Source organism: Bufo gargarizans, chromosome 1 (assembly GCF_014858855.1).
Source record: "Bufo gargarizans isolate SCDJY-AF-19 chromosome 1, ASM1485885v1, whole genome shotgun sequence".
Classification (NCBI taxonomy): domain Eukaryota; kingdom Metazoa; phylum Chordata; class Amphibia; order Anura; family Bufonidae; genus Bufo; species Bufo gargarizans.
Window position 1 is genome coordinate 687,281,629 of NC_058080.1, and position 18,948 is coordinate 687,300,576.

At 43.5% G+C, this 18,948-nt stretch overlaps 1 protein-coding gene across 2 annotated transcripts in view; it reads left to right on the forward strand.

Moving 5' to 3' along the window:
* GHR (growth hormone receptor) overlaps positions 1-18,948 on the forward strand; it is a 399,721-nt gene that overhangs the window by 185,493 nt on the left and 195,280 nt on the right. Inside the window, exon 4 of one of the 2 annotated variants that reach the window (XM_044276187.1) lies at positions 12,641-12,685. The gene's annotated coding sequence lies outside the window, so the exon portion shown is untranslated. The remainder of the gene's footprint in view (positions 1-12,640; positions 12,686-18,948) is intronic. The other variant, XM_044276188.1, reaches the window with a different exon arrangement.

Below are 18,948 nucleotides of genomic sequence, written 5' to 3' on the forward strand. Positions count from 1 at the left end.
GCTTTCTGTTCTCATTACCAAAAATTAAGGGGCTCATGGTAAAGAGGACCTGACACCTCTCCTCTGCTGCCTGCATTTCCCATCCTGACATAGTCATTCTGGAGCCCCTGTGTTCCTCTATAATCCCGTTCCCCTATAATCCCTGCTCGAAGTTTATGAATGGATTGCCAGCACCCTTCAATAAAGTTCCCCCTGAGAGTTACCAGTTGGGGGGGTGTCCCTGCACATTCTGACACGATCCAATCAGTGCTGCCATTGGCCGACTGCGCAAGGACACACTGACAACTGGTAACACCCAGCAGTACCCTTACACTGGGTTCACACCTGAGCGTTCTGAAAGGAGCGCTCTGTATGCGCGATTGTACCGGCGTTTACAATCGCGCATACAGAGACAAGCGAACGCCCATTGTCGCGCGTTCTCGAAAGTCTATGTACGGGAACGCGCGACAAGACGCCCCAAAGAAGCTCATGAACTTTTTTGAGCGTAGGGCGTTTTTCAGCGCGTTCAAACGCTCTGTAAAACGCTCAAGTGTGAACCAGGGCCATAGGGAAGCATTGGTTTTCATGCGTTGAGCGTTTTACAGCGCGTTTGAACGCGCTGTAAAACGCTCAGGTGTGAACCCAGCCTTACTGCAGACTGCTGGCTATTCATTCATAAACTTCTAGCAGGAATAATACAGGAACGGCACAACATAAAGTCATATGAATAGATGCGGTGGAATTGTTATTACATGGAGAATGCAAGTAGTTACTAAAACAGACATGTGAGGAAGGGGGACAGGTCCTCTTTAATGGTGGATCTATGGTAACATTGAAGGAACTTTCTGGACAATACTGTACTGTACTGTACCTCTTCTGGGACCCTAACCATCTGCTGTAATGGGTCGGGGGAGGGGTGTTACACACACAACAGCGAGTGTTTCATTTCTTCTGCAGGAGATATGCAGCATTGCACAGTTGTCATCTGCTTCAATGGATTCTTTGTGTAATGCACGGACATGCCGGGCTGCCGGTTACTGGTGGGATGTACAGAAAAAACTAGTGGGGCGCTTCATCAGATGCCGTATTGGAAGAATATCTCTGGAATATGGCACCGCGTGGCGGTAGTATTAAGCTGTAGGGACCTCAAATGCTCCACTGTGTTATCTTTTTAAATCAAACTGATAAAATTACATTCAACCATTTTTTCCATTTACATCTGGTTCTGAAATTTCCCTCAGGATCAATAAAGTTTCTCATATCATAAAAGGCTGGGTGACAACCATAAGGTTGCCATTGAAACATAGATGTTGTCACCAAGCTTTCTTCAAGGAATTTTAAAGGAATTTTAAATACAATACTTATGCCCCGTTCAGAGTGTCTGAATGCCAGGGGTCCAACCCCTGAGGTCCTGAAGTGCCCAATGAGGATGGACATGCAAGACCACTGCTCCATTCACTTCTAAGGGACTGCCAAGTACAACATCCCTGAGAACGGAGGTCCCAATCATGAAAATAGAGGTCCTGAAGTGCCCAATGAGGATTGAAGGATGGACATGCAAGACCACTGCTCCATTCACTTCTAAGGGACTGCCAAGTACAACGTCCCTGAGAACGGAGGTCCCAATCATGAAAATAGAGGTCCTGAAGTGCCCACTGGAGATGGAGCGGTGGTGACCACTGCCTTATTTACCTCTCTGAGATTATTGAGTATAGCCAGCGTCGGACTGGGGGTACCTAGGGCCCACCAGTAAAATTTATTTTGGGGGCCCACCATATGGATACATTTTAAATTTTTTAAAAATTTAACACGTTTTTTATATGACCATAGGCTGGTTGAGGTGTTGTACATTGAATATGTGTATGTAGTGCAGTAAGTCTACTGTGTTATGTGCCACTTGTGCAGGGTGTGAGAGACTAGGGGCCCACCTTGCTTAGGGGCCCATCGGGGGATTTCCCCTGTGGGCCAGTCCGAGCCTGAGTATAGCACTAATGAGAACAGAGGTCCTGATCATGAGAATGGAGGTCCTAAAGTGCCCCTAGATTGGAGTAGTGGTGCCCATATGAGACCACTGCTCCAGCGGTCAGACCCCCGGTATTCTGTGTAGGGGGATAGTATTGTTAGTGGGATAACCCCTTTAAGCTGCCCGTACATATAAAATCACAGTTGCGTGAACCTGTTATCTCAGCGGGGTTGGCAGAAGGTCCGGTGTGTATGACTATTCCCAAACAGAACATGGGAGCAGCTTGAAAGGTTTAGTCATGTCCAGTGTGCAGGCTTTAAGTTTTGGGTTTTGCCTCTTTCATCATTTTACACTGCAGGTTTTTGTGTTTCTTTTGCTTTGAGGAACATCTGTTTATCTGAAGGCCCGTCTTCTACATTTCTCTGTTCTCTAGCGTGTCATTATAGTTTATAGGTATGAATTATACTTCAGCGTGCATGCATTGCTACAACCTCGGCATAGATGAGTTCCAGCCCATTGCGTATTCATACTTTCTAGCTGATGAAATATGTACATATTTGTCATTCCTTGTGTGTGCATTAATCAGATAAGAACCAGAGAAATCCTGGGAGCCGCCATACTGCTTAATATCATCTTCTGTCCGTACAGCAGTTATCCAGGAGATCTCTGCTCATATAGGTGATTGATGAGATTTCATCCAGGGAGTGTGTAGCGGTCTGATTGCTTGTGATCATCATCACTCCTTGTCTGCAGATATTTCATATGAGGGGCCCCATTTTTTATTGTCATAGCAGAAATATAAGGAATTTTGGCTATATTGAGGGGTTCCTTAAAGCGGTTCTCACATCAGATCGACCCCTGTCCACTAGGACATTAGAGACGAGCAAATCAATTCTACAGGAATCAAATTTCGTAAGATCTTCTAATTTTGGTGCATTTTTTGTGATTCGCCTCACGCAAATCGCTCAAAATGGGGGTCATCATTATAGATTAGAAAACAGTGGAGAAGGCGTCTGAACACCAAAAAGCTGAATTTTAAAAACTTGAAAAATTGCTATGTTATTAAACAGGCTGTTGGTTACCGCCGGCCACTATTCGTTTACCCGTAGCCATTAGTGATGAGTTTTCAAAAATTTTATTCGGATGCTTAGCGAACCCATTGTCTGTAGCAGGCGCAGTGACAGGGAACACCGATCATGCTGCCCCCCCTCCATCATTGAACCTCTCAGATGCCGTGTTCATCACTGATCGCGGTGTCTGGCATTAACATTGAAAGCTTTGAGGGGTTAACCAGGGGTTAAAAAAAGTACATACTCACCTCATCCATTTGATCACGGAGAGGCCATCTTGATTGAAGAAAACACTTCAAATCTCACTCGGCCAGCGTGGTGATGTCACACAACAGCGAGCGAGAGATTTGGCGTGTTTTCTTAAATCAAGATGGCCGCGATGGCCTCTCCATAATCAAATGGATGGGGTGAATATTTTTTTTTTTTTTTTTTACTGCCATTTCAGTAAAAATTTATTTATTACCACAAAGCTGGAGGAAATTCACCTTCGTGGCAAATCAAAATTTTTCCTGAAATTCGGATCGACGTCCACTTCGTTAACTCGCTCCACACTAATAGCCATATATGTCACCGTCACTCTGACATTACCAATGCAGTCTTGGCATTAAACGGGTGGGATACAGTCCTAGGAGACCTCCGAGTGTCATACACGACTTTTCAGGGCAATTAGGGCCCTTTCGATTTGGAATTTATATGACCGAATTTGACCCAAAACAAATTTTGGGGAAATTCACCGATCTCTAATGGACATAAGAGAAGAACTTCCTATAGTGAACCAGAATGGCTAGTCAATGGCAAAAGTCAGCCTTCATTCTGACGGAGATATACAGTGTATACGGTATTACGGGCACAGCCATCTATCCTTATGGCCACCATGGTATACTACAGCGACAAGCAACCTCCAGCACTCCAGCTGCAGTGAAACTACAACTCCCAGCATGCACACTTACTTCGTTGTCCTTGTAACTCCCATAAAAGTGAAAGGAGGATTTGGGGAGTTGTTGTACCGTTGTTTCAGCACAGCTGGAGGTTGCTGATCCCTGTGATACTTGAAGTGTGAGCCCGTATCATAGTCCAGCAGCAGAAACGGCAGAATTATCCGACATGAAAACATTGCATTATAGAAGCTCAGCTGAATTGGAATTGCAGCTCTGGACTACAATACAGGCTGTAAAGGCCCACGTACATATTAGACCTCATGCACATGACCGTGTCCATTTTGCAGTGTGCAAACTGCGGATCCGCAAAATACAGATGCGGGCCGTGTGCCGTCTGCATTTTTTTTATTTTGGACCATGGTCTGCATTTTGCGGATATATTCTAACTTTTTGCGTAATGGACATATGGATGCGGAAAGCATACGGATGATCTGTGCACTTTCCCCATCCATATGTCAGTTCCAAAAGACACAGAACATGTCCTATACTTGGCCTCCAAATGCAGACCACGGATCCTGTTGAAGCCAGTGGGTCCGCAAAAAGTGCGATGCAACACGGATTTCCAATTTGATTTGCGGACCGCAAAGTACATATGGTCATGTGACTTTTACCTTTGTTTCTTGGCTTACATATGGTCATGTGACTTTTACCTTTGTTTCTTGGCTTACATATGGTCATGTGCATGAGACCTAAGAGAAAAGTTTGTTGAACCTACCGATTTTGGGTTGGGGGGGGCAGTTAACTTTCCTAATGTGTATGGGGGCCTCTAAGGCCCCTTGCAGACGAGCAAGTATTCTGCGCGGGTGCAATGCCTGATGCGAACGCATTGCGCCCGCACAGAATCCGGACCAATTCATTTCAATGGGGCTGTGTACATGTGCATTGTGTGAAAATCGCAGCCTGTTCTATATTCTGTGATTTTCACGCAACGCTGGCCCCATAGAAGTGAATGGAGCTGCGTGAAAATCGCATCCGCAAGCAAGTGTGGATGTAATGCGTTTTTCACGGATGCTTGCTAAGAGATGTTGTTTTGTATACATTCAGTTTTTTATCACGCGCGTGCAAAACGCATTAAAAACTGAACAACTGAACGCGATCACAGGCAAAACTGAATGACTTTGCCTGTGAAATCGCGCATTTTTCACTGAACGCATTCACAATGCATCTGCACCTAACCCGGACACGCTCATCTGCAAGGGGCCTAACTCTCCCCCACAGATGATTTCGGAGGAGAGAAGAATTGTGTATATTGCATTTCAGAGCTCAATTATTTGAGGTAGCAGCGGTGTCTGTCAGAGGTTTTCTCCCCACGGACAACACATGCATGCTCGGCTGAACGGAGAGGGGGTGTTTATGGGGGATTCGGGAGGAATGTCTCTCTATGGGCACCCTCATCCAGGACCAGTAGGAGTAATGTAACCAGGGTTGCCAACCTGAATTATTCTTTTTTCTGGAAAACATATCCCAAAATCACAGACCTTCAACATTTTTTACGGACAAATTGTAAAACCGTAATAAATAATAAAGATTATAGTAATACCTTTCTATAGCTCACGATACTGATAAGAGCTCATTACCAGCCTTTACTGTCAGCTGTAAAATGAGGATAATCACACGGACACGTTTATTTTTTTCACAGACACAGGAAAAAAGTCACCTATTTTTACAGACCGGACGGTTGGTAACCCTGAATGTCACGTATTTACAAAGTTACCTTGGTTTTTATGTTGATTATTTTGGCTTCTTCGTGTATTTGAAAAGCTGCTGCATATGGAGAAGAGATTTTGGGGGCAGGAAATATCAGCTTCTGAAGGTCGCGAACAGAAAAAAGGGACCTAACTTTTATGGACGACCTTCAGAAGTGGCAAAACAGCCAAATCTTGTTTCTTCTAAATGCGGGCTGTTGTATTTGTTTGACATTCTTCAACTTTGTAAACGACATATACAGGATGCCTTCCATGAAGGAAAAGGCCAGAACTGAGACTTAAAGTGAGCCTGGACTAGAAATTTGTTTTGGGACTGATCCGTCCAAATCAGTCCCAAATGCCCCTGACAAGTCATGTCTGAGGTCTCCTAGGACTGTATCTAACCCCCTTCCAAGCTCTTTAACGTCAAGACAGCACTAGGCTACTTTCACACTAGCGTTTTAGTTTTCCGGTATTGAGATCCGTCATAGGGGCTCAATACCGGGGAAAAAACGCTTCCGTTTTGTCCCCATTCATTGTCAATGTGGACAAAACTGAACTGAAGGGAATGCTCCAAAATGCATTACATTCCGTTTAGTTGAGTTCCCAGACCGGAGAGCAAACCGCAGCATGTTGTACAGTAGTTTGCTTTCCATGCTGGGATGAGGAGCAAGACGGATCCGACATGACCCCCAATGCAAGTCAATGGGGACGGATCCGTTTTCTCTGCCACAATTTGCCACAATAGAAAACGGATCTTTCATTGACTTTTGATGCAGATGGTTGTATTATCAGTAACGTAAGCGTTTTTGCTGAACCCTGCCGGATCCAGTAGAAACGCTAGTGTGAAAGTAGCCTTAGGCCAGTTCAGTCTGGAAAGCATGCTCTGTTTGGGGGCAGTATTTCTCAGATTGGACTCTGAAGTGAACGTGCAGCTTAAGGCCTCATGCACACGACCGTTGTTGTGTTCCGTTCCGCAAAATGGGGTTCCGTTGTTCCGTGATCCGTTTCCATTTTTGTTTCTGTGTGTCTTCCTTTATTTTTGGAGGATCACAAGACATGAAGGAAAGTAAAAAAAAAAGTCTAAGTCAAGTTTGCCATGCAAATGATAGGAGAAAAAACGGACGCGCTAACACGGATGACAATCTTGTGTGCGTTTTTTCACGGTCCCATTGACTTGAATGGGTCCGCGAACCGTTTTTCATGAAAAAAATAGGACAGTTTATATTTTTTTGACGGACTGGAACCCCGGATCACTGACTAGGATGACAAATGGTGCATTAGCCGAGTTTTCAATGGACCCATTGAAAGTCAATAGGTCCGCAGAAAATCACGAAAAACGGAACAACGGACATGGTCGTGTGCATGAGGCCTAAATAATGATTTATGATGCTGTGAATTCACATCTCACCGCAGGTCTACTGAACTATATTCCTCACATTGTGTGACTTCAGTACAGTAGACCTGCGGTGAGAATTCACAGCATCTTGAATTATTATGGCTATGGGTAAACGGATGGTAACAAACAGCCTCTTTAATAACACATTGCATTGAGATTTTTTAATAAAAACATGGTCTAAACAGGATTCCCTTTTTGGTGGTCTTCTGACCTGTTCAGTGGTGGCTGCCATAATTAGCAATTTGTGCTAAACGAATCACAAAAGCTTCTGATTCGCTGAAATTAGAATCTTTGGGGAAATTGAACGTGTGCATGTACCCTAAAAGGTCTACAAGGAGTAGAAAGTGCAATACCATGTCATCCAGCCAGTTGCTGTCCATAGTGAAATCACCTTGTGTGGACAGCACTGATATATGCTATGTGTGATTTACATTGATTGATGGAATTTCTATAGACGCAATTTCGTAAATACAATAGTGGTTATTCTCCAATCTGTGACCCCCCAGGTGGTGCAAGACTACAACTCCCCGTCTAAGGCCTCGCTCACATTTCCGTGTCCGCTTAATGGCTGTGAAAAAGTCAGGGAAGAATGTTTGGTCGGTGTGTCCATTTTTTGCCCTCCAAGTGTCACCCGTATTCCACAGACAAATTTCCAACGCATCTTAGCATGTTCGTTCGTGGTCAGTGAAAAAAGGACCAAAACATGGATGCCATCTGTGTTGTGTCTGTGATTTTCACTGACCCATAGACTTCAATGGGCGTGTTTGGCCTTCATCATAGACCAAAGTATTGCATGTCTCCATGAATTTTTTTACCTGACCCACGATCAGTACAAAAATACTGATGTGTGAACAAACACATTAAACTCAATGGGTACCCGTGCTGTCCACGGGAAATGCAGCCTGTACGCGTCAGTGAAAAACGGAAATGTGAACAAGGCCTTAAAGGGGTTATCTGAGATTTTGATACTGATGACCTATAGGATAGGTCATTAGCATCTGATCAGAGGGGGTCTGACACCCAGGACCCCTGCCGTCAACAATTTTGAGAAGGAACTAGCGAACCTGTGAGCACCAAAGCCTACTTCATGCTTACCAAGCACAGCACTATACATTGTATAGCGGCTCAGCCCCATTGAAGTGAATGGGGCTGAGCGCAATACCAAGCACAGCCACTATATTATGCAAGGCGCTGGTGCCTTTGAACAGCTGATCGGCGGGGGTGTCAGACCCCCACTGATCAGATACTGATGACCTATCCTGAGGATAGGTCATCAGTATGAAAATCTCGGAAAACCCCTTCAACACTTTCCAGGAGTGGGTCCAATACACAGAAGAGGCGCACATCTTTCCATTATATTTTTTTTCTGTAACTTCTAATCCTGGTTCCAGGATGTCGAGTACGTTCAACATGTTCCTAGAGTATACACTGCTGGGAGGCTGAGAAATGGAGGTGAAAATTTAATAACACCTCCTGCGGTATGCACATATTACACTGCGGTATGTACATATTACACTGCGGTATGTACATATTACACTGCGGTATGTACATATTACGTTGTTGCAGATATTACACTGCGGTGTGCACATATTGCACTGCGGTGTGCACATATTGCACTGCGGTGTGCACATATTGCACTGCGGTATACACATATTACACTGCGGTATGCACATATTACATTGTTGAACCTATTACACTGCGGTATGTACATATTACACTGTGGTATGTACATATTACGTTGTTGCAGATATTACACTGCGGTGTGCACATATTGCACTGCGGTGTGCACATATTGCACTGCGGTATGCACATATTACACTGCGGTATACACATATTACACTGCGGTATGCACATATTACATTGTTGAACCTATTACACTGCGGTATGTACATATTACACTGTTGCACATATTACACTGCGGTATGCACATATTACACTGCGGTATGCACATATTACACTGCGGTATACACATATTACACTGCGGTATGCACATATTACATTGTTGAACCTATTACACTGCGGTATGTACATATTACACTGTTGCACATATTACACTGCGGTATGCACATATTACGTTGTTGCACATATTACACTGCGGTATGCACATATTACATTGTTGCACATATTACACTGCGGTATGCACATATTACATTGTTGCACATATTACTCTGTGGTATGCACATATTACGTTGTTGCACATATTACACTGCGGTATGCACATATTACATTGTTGCACATATTACACTGCGGTATGCACATATTACATTGTTGCACATATTACTCTGTGGTATGCACATATTACGTTGTTGCACATATTACACTGCGGTGTGCACATATTACACTGCGGTATGCACATATTACATTGTTGCACATATTACACTGCGGTATGCACATATTACATTGTTGCACATATTACACTGCGGTATGCACATATTACGTTGTTGCACATATAACACTGCAGTATGCACATATTATGTTGTTGATTTGGCAGCGGTTCACTTTTAGATGATTTTTCGGGAACAGTACAGCCCTGAACTCCTCCTGCAGTGCTGTCCCTATCTACTTGGACGATCTGCCCTAAATGATGGGCCACAACTTGGCAGCTCTATGCAGTATGATGCCCCTTTCCCTTCCCAACTGTTCTGTCTTCAATGAGAAACCATGAGGGTAGCCGCTCCCCTTTATTTTTAGTGAACGACCTCAAAATTTTTAGACAGGGTGATAGGGACAAGGTTCAAATGGATATGTGGTTTGCAGCAGATCTTGAATCTGACCATGTCTGTAGGCACAGCCCATGTAGTTTTTTGGTGAACCTTGGAAAGAGAGAGCCCAGTCCTAGCTGATTGTATTCTTTTTGCTATTGGGTGGTGAAAACGTGCAGAGGACACCCCTCTCCACATTGCGTTTTTAGTAAACAATTGGCCCAAGGATGTTGGAAGGGGCAAAAACCAGTCCTTTTTGTCCCAGGAGGCAGACGCTTTTTTTATCAGGCGCTCTCGTGCATCATTGAGGCCAACAAATACTATAGACACAGTTTTGACCAGTTTTCTTAAATAAAACACCACACGATGTTCTTACAATTGCGTTAATGCAATGCAGGTGTCACGGAAGGTGTACAGAAAACTAGAAGACACAAAATGAAGATCCAACTGACTGGATCCAAAAACTAAGGAACCAAAGGTTAAGCCCTGCAACAGCCCTGGCTCTCTCCCTTACTGCTCAGCCTATGCAAAAATCTCTATGGTAGATGATTGCATACCCTCGTTCCTCGACTGTTTGACACCTGAACACCCTATAATAGTGAGGGGACACGACCACTGGCTCCCTACACTAAATACGGAGGGAGTCAGGGTCTCCTAGGATCCAGCAAACAGGAAAACACAAATGAATGAATAAACTTATCCGTAGAAGACTTAGTAGTAGCATCCAGCATGCACACACTCCAGGAAGTTGTATAAACCGCAAAGTGATGCAGTATGGGAAGGGATTTAAAGGGATGCAATCAGTGCAACTACATGACAGCTGAGAGAGGCTAACGAGATGAGAAAACAAAAGCAAAACAAATGGAACCTCAAGCAGGAGGTTCTGAAGAACGTCTGTCAGAGATTCTCAGATGTCTGGTGGTGACAGCAGGCTACATCTAGTTATTTCTAACATGAGGGTCTTAGTTGTGAATATTTTGGATTACAGTCTAGTCTTCCATAGGATGTAAAGGGTCAGGTACATTATTTTACCAGGCGATGATAGGGACTTGTCGTCATTTGTGTTCTCTGGAGGACCTGGCCTGTCTGCACTACATGTCCAGCACAGAACATTGCAATGCATCATTTCTCCTGTGAGGGTGCAGCAGGGAAATTGAACACTTGCTACTGGATTTGCCTGTTCATTACAGCTGATCATCACTAGGGGTACCAGCAGCAGGACATCCTGTGAACCGTTTATTGTCATGGGACCCTTCTAAAAGGGATTTTCAGAAATAGATAACAGCTTTAAGTTTATAAATTACATACCCACACTGTGCTACGTTATGTTTGAATGTCTCAGAAAGGTGATACTAAAAAGACATAAACTGCAGTCTAAAGCTCTACTCACAGCCCGTTTAGACTGTAAAGGCCGCTTTACACTTGGCAAAATAATTGCAATCACGCATTCATAGGAGCGCTCTTTAGGGATTAGCTGGCGGTGTAAAGGTACCGCCAATTACCTGATGAACAAATGAAATGCTTGTTCATCTGGTAATCGCATCTTTCATGTGGACACCTAAATCGTCATTTGCCGGCAGCAGATTGTGATGTCTAAGTAGCCTTTGCTGCCGGCAAACAATGTATGGGGGCGAGAGATTTCCTTAGCCATCACTCCTCCTCATACTGTGGAGGAGATCGCTACATGTAAATCCAGTGGTCATCTCCACCGACGAGCAGGCACTTGCCGCGATGGAACGCTTCCTTCCCGTCAATTGCTTGTTGAATTGTATCATGTGTATATATATATATACAATGGAGAACGTTTATGACACCCTTATGCCAATTTTCTGGTATCAAAAAGTTGTACATTTTGGTGCACGCTATGTATGCACACAACATTGCGACTTTTTGGGGAGTTTGCGACCCGCTTAACAATTTTCTAATAAATGGACGGAGCAGAGCGGGGATGGGGCGGTGTGGGGACCCAGTACATGTATTATAATTTATTCCAAGAAACTGGCGTAGATTATACTTGACCTCTACACGGACTCCCTTGCTGGCGTAGATCTCACTTCTGGAGCGCAGACCCGCACAAGTGCAGCACAATTATTATAAGACATTGGCCTCTTATTAATCGTAATGTATCAGTGTGAAGCACATCTCATGCATGTTCCCCTTTGTATTTGTTTTGTAGTTTTCTCAGGGGCAATTGTATGCCAGGGTCCTTTTGGCATAGGTTTAATATGTACATTTCTGGGTGGCATTTTTATGCCAATTAGCATACTAACAAATTATGCAATATATGATGGTGCTTTTTTTTCCAGCTGAGGTCAGCGGTAGACATATCCCAATGTGTGACGTATATTTGCATCAATTTTACACTATATCTTTGCATCCATCCTAAACAAAAAGGAAAAAAACTAGAAAAAAATAAATAAAAAACTAAGTTCCATGAAATTATTCGAAATGTATGTATGCAAGGTATATAAAGAGTTCACTTTCTTTTATGGTTCCATATATATATATATATATATATATATATAGATAGAGAGAAAGTGTGGGCAGCACCACTATCTGTAAGGTATATGCGGAGTGCCAGCGGCTGGGTAGGCGATCCACCTCCAAACGTATAAAAAATAAGAAATTCCGCAGCACATCCAGGTTGTAAGAAAGTAAAAAAAAGGACTTTATTCACCAAGCATGTAACATGCTTGGTGAATAAAGTCTTTTTTTTACTTTCTTACAACCTGGATGTGCTGCGGAATTTCTTATTTTTTATATATATATATATATAATTTTTTTTAACATGAAATATAGAGAGCCGATATGCCCATTTGAAGTGTTTGCATTCTTAATTAATTATAGATTTTTGCCTTCGTTATTTTGAAAAAATGCATAATTATGCTTTTTTCTTTTTTTCAGGACAGTGATCCTACCTTCAGCAAGACTTTATCAGACTGCATGTAGGTAAGAATCCTTACGTATTTATATATTATGCACATTATAGGGCTCACAGCCTCTTTATTCTGTACCATGAAACCACCTTAAACAGAGGAACTTGTCAATGTGTTGCCCACTTTCTATTCTCCATTTTATCTAAAATGTAACATGAAGCCGCATTGTACCATTTTTTTTTTATTAAAACATTCCTATACCTTTGTTTCTACAGCTCCTATGCAGAATTATGCATCTCCATGGTAACAGACAAGAAACACTGTATAGTCTGATCTCCAGTCAGACTCCCTTTCGCTCCTATTACTTTTTTGCATCTCCATGGTAACAGACAACAAACACACTCTGCGTGGTCTGATCTGTAAATATGCTCCCTTTCATCTGTTCCTAACTTTATGCTAACATACAGTTCATTTTTTGGATTAGGACGAAGTAGAGGACAGATGAAAAAGTTTGGCTTCAGGGTCAGACTGCGCAGGGTTTGTTTGTAGTCTGTCACCATGAAGACACATCAGGGTAGCAAAAAAACAACAACTTTTTTGTAAAAAACTAAAAAAGTGTTTCATTTTTATTTTAGATGCATTAGGACAATAAAAAATGTAGCTGTTAAGGTGAAAACAGTCTTTAATTTCACAATTTTATAGTAAGAACTTTTACAAACGACCAATTTTCTTATCCGAAGATTTTTACTTAGCATAACCAAAAATTAATGTGAACTTATTTGAACAGTGATTGACATTCGAAAAATCAGTGGAGAGAATTTTGAGTGTGTTGCTGAGACCCTGGTTATTAGAACAAAGTCTTAAAGGAGTTTTCTGGTTTGCATCAACATCCTTTAAAGGGATTTTTCACATAGCAAAGATCAAAATGGGCTCCAATTATGGTAAGAGAAGGACAGAAGGCCTTGGTGTTTGTTTCCTCCAGCATACTATTTCCATAAGGCATCATGCACACGACCGTGCCGTTTTTTGCGGTCCGCAAACCGCGGATCCACAAAAACCAGAAGCTGCCCGTGTTGCCTTCCGCAATTTGCGGAACAGAACGGGCGCCGGCAATATAAATGCCTATTCTTGTCCGCAAAGCGGGGCCGCGGAACAGAGCCACGGATGCGGACAGCACAACACGGAGTGCTGTCCGCATCTTTTGCGGCCCCATTGAAGTGAATGGGTCCGCATCCGAGCTGCCAAAACGGCGGCTCGGATGTGGACCCAAACAACGGCCGTGTACATGAGGCCTAACTGGGTCAACTGCCCTCCCCCATGTTTGTCATTCTTATAAAATCCTACGTAAGTACTCACCACCCAAAGTCAAAGGGAGCACCCAGAGCCGAGCCTCCAAGGTCCCCCAGCCACCACCTTCCCCGCTCAGTTCTCGGTGTAGGTGCGATCCCAGACCTATCAGACAATGGAGGCATATCCTAGTGATATGCCCCCATTGTCTCAGATGGAAATACCCCTTTAAACCAGGGAAAGACTGAATTGTATAAAAGAAGAGTTGTATTATGGTGTTCTCCATGGGTGGGCTCGTGTATGGCAGGTTGGCCTGCCATGTCTGTGTTATAGAAGTAATTCTCGGAGGAGGTGTGTGTCCCTATGACTCATTGTTTGCATATTACCTTGAACCACCTGTCACACAAATAGCTACTACTATTCTTACTTTATTTATGGCGTTAAAATTCACATTTCTATGGTGCTAAAGATTAACTAATGTACCTTTTAATATGACAGCCCTTATCTAAAGCACACAGGCTATTAGTAATAAACGTTCAGAGAGAACCCGGCAATGGCGGTGCTGTACAGATACCTGGATAACCGGCCCTGCTCAGTCCTGATTATAGATTATTATGTGCAGCCTCTTTATACATCATATTAGGGAATTGCTTTATCAGCCACTCTCTGATACAAGATATCTATACAAGACCTCCTTTATGATCCAGCGGAAGGAAGCCACAGTGAAGTAAAGTCCCCATTACTGCCCTTTATTTTCAGAATGAAGGGAGCTGATAGATTGGTGGGGTTCACCAATAGACATCTGGATTCCTCGCCCTTGGCATGCTATATCCATGTATACTTGCACTGGTTTGTAGCATATTTTTTGCATTTAATCTAAACTCATGGAATCAATTTAATGTCCTGTTCAGTTATTTTGCGGTTAGGTTGGTCTTCTCTACTATTACAAGATGTTCCTACAACGTTCACAGGCTCAGAAGGTCCATAAATCTAAATAATTGGAAAATAACTCTGCAGACTTTACAATACACTGCATGTCTCAAAACTAGGACCGACTCATAGCCTAACAGGAGCTTCCACGGGGGCGGACTGGGAACTTAAAATGGCTCTGGAAAAAACACCCTATGTAGCTCTATGTTGTAGGTAGGTCAAAACTCAGAGAAGGTGGACCAGTACAACTAGGCAAGGACAACAGAAGTAGGCTGGGCCAGCAATACTGTAGTGCAGCGGAAAATACCGCCCCAGCAGAACCAAATATCACAGTGCAGCACAAAATACTGCTGTGCCCATTGCAGTTTCAACTGTACCACTGTCCTGAGGATTTGAATTCAGGAGGGCTAGGTCTATAAGTACCTGTTGCTCCTAGGATTAATGAAAGGTGAGAGCAAATCGCAGATCCCCAAAATACGGATGCGGTCCATGTGCTATCCACATTTTATTTGTGGACCATTTCTTTTCAGTGGGTGCAAGGTCTGCATTTTGCGGATGCTACGTGTGCTTTCCATATCCGTATGTCCATTCCGCCAAAGGGTAGAACATGTCCTATACTTGTCCGCAAAATACAACACGAGCCACATCTATTTTGCATATCCACAAAACGGATACGGTCATGTGCATGGGCCCTTTGGGGCCTTATCAGATGTGTGCCTCTTAAAGGGGTATTTTCCCTGGCAAACTGCGTAGCTCCTGATCCCCGCACGGTCGCCACTGCATCTGCCCGTCGTGCGGATCAAAACATCCACGGGGAAAGTGCGGGGGGGGGGGGAGGGGTTCAGCCAATAGCAGGCCGTGACTGGGACGAGCCTCCATAGCATCGTAAGTCACTGGATGTCTTGATCCACACGACAGGGAGATGCAAAGGCGTCCGTGCAGGGATCAGGAGCTACGCGGGTGTCGGATAACCTATATGAGGATAACCTATATGAGGATAATTATAGGGCGTGGATAACCATTTTAATAATTTAGGCGGGAATCTGATGTCAATAGGGGATAGATTAAGACCAGTGTGTAAAAAAACTTTAATAATGTGTCGCCCCATATATTGATTTTTAATGTTTAAAAGTGTTTTTTTTTTACATCAGGCCATAAGGTTAAACCAGATATCAAAGCACATGTGAGCCCCGCTACACTATAAAGGCTGAGGATAGTCATATTGTTAGTCAATTTACTTTTAAAGTGGATGGAAACTGAAAACCTCAGCACATTTACAGGAAGAAGTAGCCATTTTCCTTCTCTATGGAAACTGATAAAACTGGTATCAATTACAACCTTTTAGGCACGTTGCCAGCTGCTTACCTATAGGACCTGTCATTTATGTTGCTTGTAATGAGGTTGTTTTGAGGGAATATATGATCGCTACTGTACAGCTAAGTGGCCGATCATCAGTGCATCTGTTCTAGTAGCTAATTATAGGAGGCAAATTGTTGTTTTCTGCTTTAGCAAGCTGTATATAGTTAAAATGGCAAGAAAAGTAATCCAGCATTTTATAATAATTATCTGTGACTGAATGTGAAAAAGATTACTGGATATGCACTGAGTGTGAATTTACCCCAAGGCCTTCTTCACTCTTAAAAATGTTATGCCTTTTTTTTTTACTGAAAAATGACCTTTTTAGGCATTTTTTTTTAATTTTTTTTTTTTTTTTTTTTTACAAAGAGTGTGTTGTAGTATATCTGGTTTTTTGGTACCTTTATTTTTTTTGCAACCCATGCGTTTTCAGCAGTAAAGTAAGTACCCACCTTTGATGGCAGTTTCTAAGTAAGGCTGTTTAAAAAGGCATAATAAAAAAAACACCATAAAAACACAACACACATTGACACACGTATTTTTTTTCAAGGAGGGGCAAAACCCCCCCAATGATTTCTAAGTATTAAAAACACCATAGCCAGAGCATACTGTGATAAAAAAAAATGCCATGGACCCAGAAGCACACTACAAATGAAGAAGAACACCATTGCAACAAACAAAAAGGTGTTTGTAGTATGCTTTATAATTTGCATAGGCCTACAAATACTACTGCAAAAATTGGGGAAAACTGTAAAAAAAAAAGAAAAAAGCTATGTGTGATACCAGCCTTAAAGGGGTTATCCAACTCTAAAAATGCCCCCCACAATGCCCGGGCCCCTTCTCCCCGACACCCGCATCACTCCGGATCCCTGCCGTCACCAGGAGCATTGCTAGGGTCTCAAAAGATCCGGGGCCCAAGCCCAATGCATATGGACCAATTCTCTAAGTGGACCCTTCCCCCGCACACCGCATTTTACGGTACTAGCTATACAGCAGAACATACCTGTCACATCCAGGGCCACCCAGGTGACGTCTCCTCTGATGTAGATCTTCTCATCATCTTCTCCATTTGGTCCGGACACTTCTCTCAGCCGCCTCGTCTCTGCAGAGTGTGACACACAGACATCTTAGCTTCCTCACATTATCATCATCCCCCAACCTGGACTCCCAACAGTGTTATCCTCCTATACAGCCCCCCCCCCCCATAGTAATAGTGCTCCTCAAGGTCCCACCAATAGTAATGCATTTCTAGAATGCCCTCATTAGTAATACTACACCCAACAGTGCCTCCATTATTAGAGGAGCCCTCCAGTCCTGCCCTCCAGTTAAAAGTGCCTCCATTATTAGAGGAGCCCTCCAGTCCTGCCCTCACAGAGTCCCCAGTAGAAATAAGGCCCCCTTATTGTTCCCCCATGGTAATAAAGCTCTCTACAGACCCCTCGGTAGTGCTCTTAGTAGAAATCTATAAGTCTCTCCTATCAAGCCCCCAGTAGTAATAAGAAAGCCTAATTTCCCCTGGATTAAAAATGCCCCTACAGTGCCCCCAATATTTATACTGCCCCTACTGTTATAATGCTGGCCGTGAAGTGCCCCAGTATTTATAATGCCCCCTACTGTTATAATGCTCACCCTGAAGTGCCCCCAGTATTTATAATGCCCCTACAGTGCACTCAATATTTATACTGCCCCCTACTGTTATAATTCCAAGTGAGTGAGATAGGGGGCGGCACAACCACATAAGCGATTAGCACTATAAATCAATGCAGTATACTTGGCTCGAGGAGACGCACCCGAGACGGTGGTGCTCAGCTGGACATAGCAGGTAAGGTGCACATGGAACCAGTGTAGGGAAGAAAATAGACAGCGGCACTCACCCGTGTGTTGAAATAGTAGTGTGTTGTCTTGTTTTTATATGTTTTTGAGCCAATCTTTTGATGTAGACGCAGACCGGCTTGTTAATTTCCATGACAACGGCCTGCGCCAGTAATTAAAAGGAGTGATGCGCAAGCACGCATTGACGCACAGCCTGAGGAAGCGCATGTAGCGCGAAACGGCCGCCGCTGTTCAATGCGTGCTTCAGATCTGTCCGCCCCCTGCCTATGCTGTTTTGGAAATAAAGTAACTACTATTTCAATACACGGGTGAGTGCCGCTGTCTATTTTCTTCCCTACACTGGTTCCATGTGCTCCCTACTGTTATAATGCTTGCCCTGAAGTGCCCCTAGTATTTATATTGCCCCTACAGTGCCCCCAGTATTTATTCTGCCCCCTACTGTTATAATGCTCGTCCTGAAGTCCCCCCAGTATTCCTCCCTCCACCATACAGTCCCATGTAAATAACATTTCACCATCTCTCCTGCCCTGTCAAATATACAGTCCCATGTAAATAACATCCCTTCCCTCCCTTCAGCCCTCAAATATACAGTCCCATGTAAATAACATCACCCCCTCCCTCAGCCCCCTCCAACATACAGTCCCATGATAATAATATTCCCCTCCCCAGCAAACTCCAACATGCAATCCCATGTAAACAACATCATCCCCTCAACTTTCAGTCCTATGTAAATAACATCACTCCCTCCCCCAGCCACCTTCAACATGGAGTCCCGTGTAAATAACATCACCCCCTCAACATTCAGTCCCATGTAAATAAAAACACCCCCTCCCACAGCCGCCTTCAACATACAGTCCCATGTTGATAACATCACACCATCCCCCCCTCCAATATACAGTCCCATGTACAAAAAATCCCTCTCTATCTACA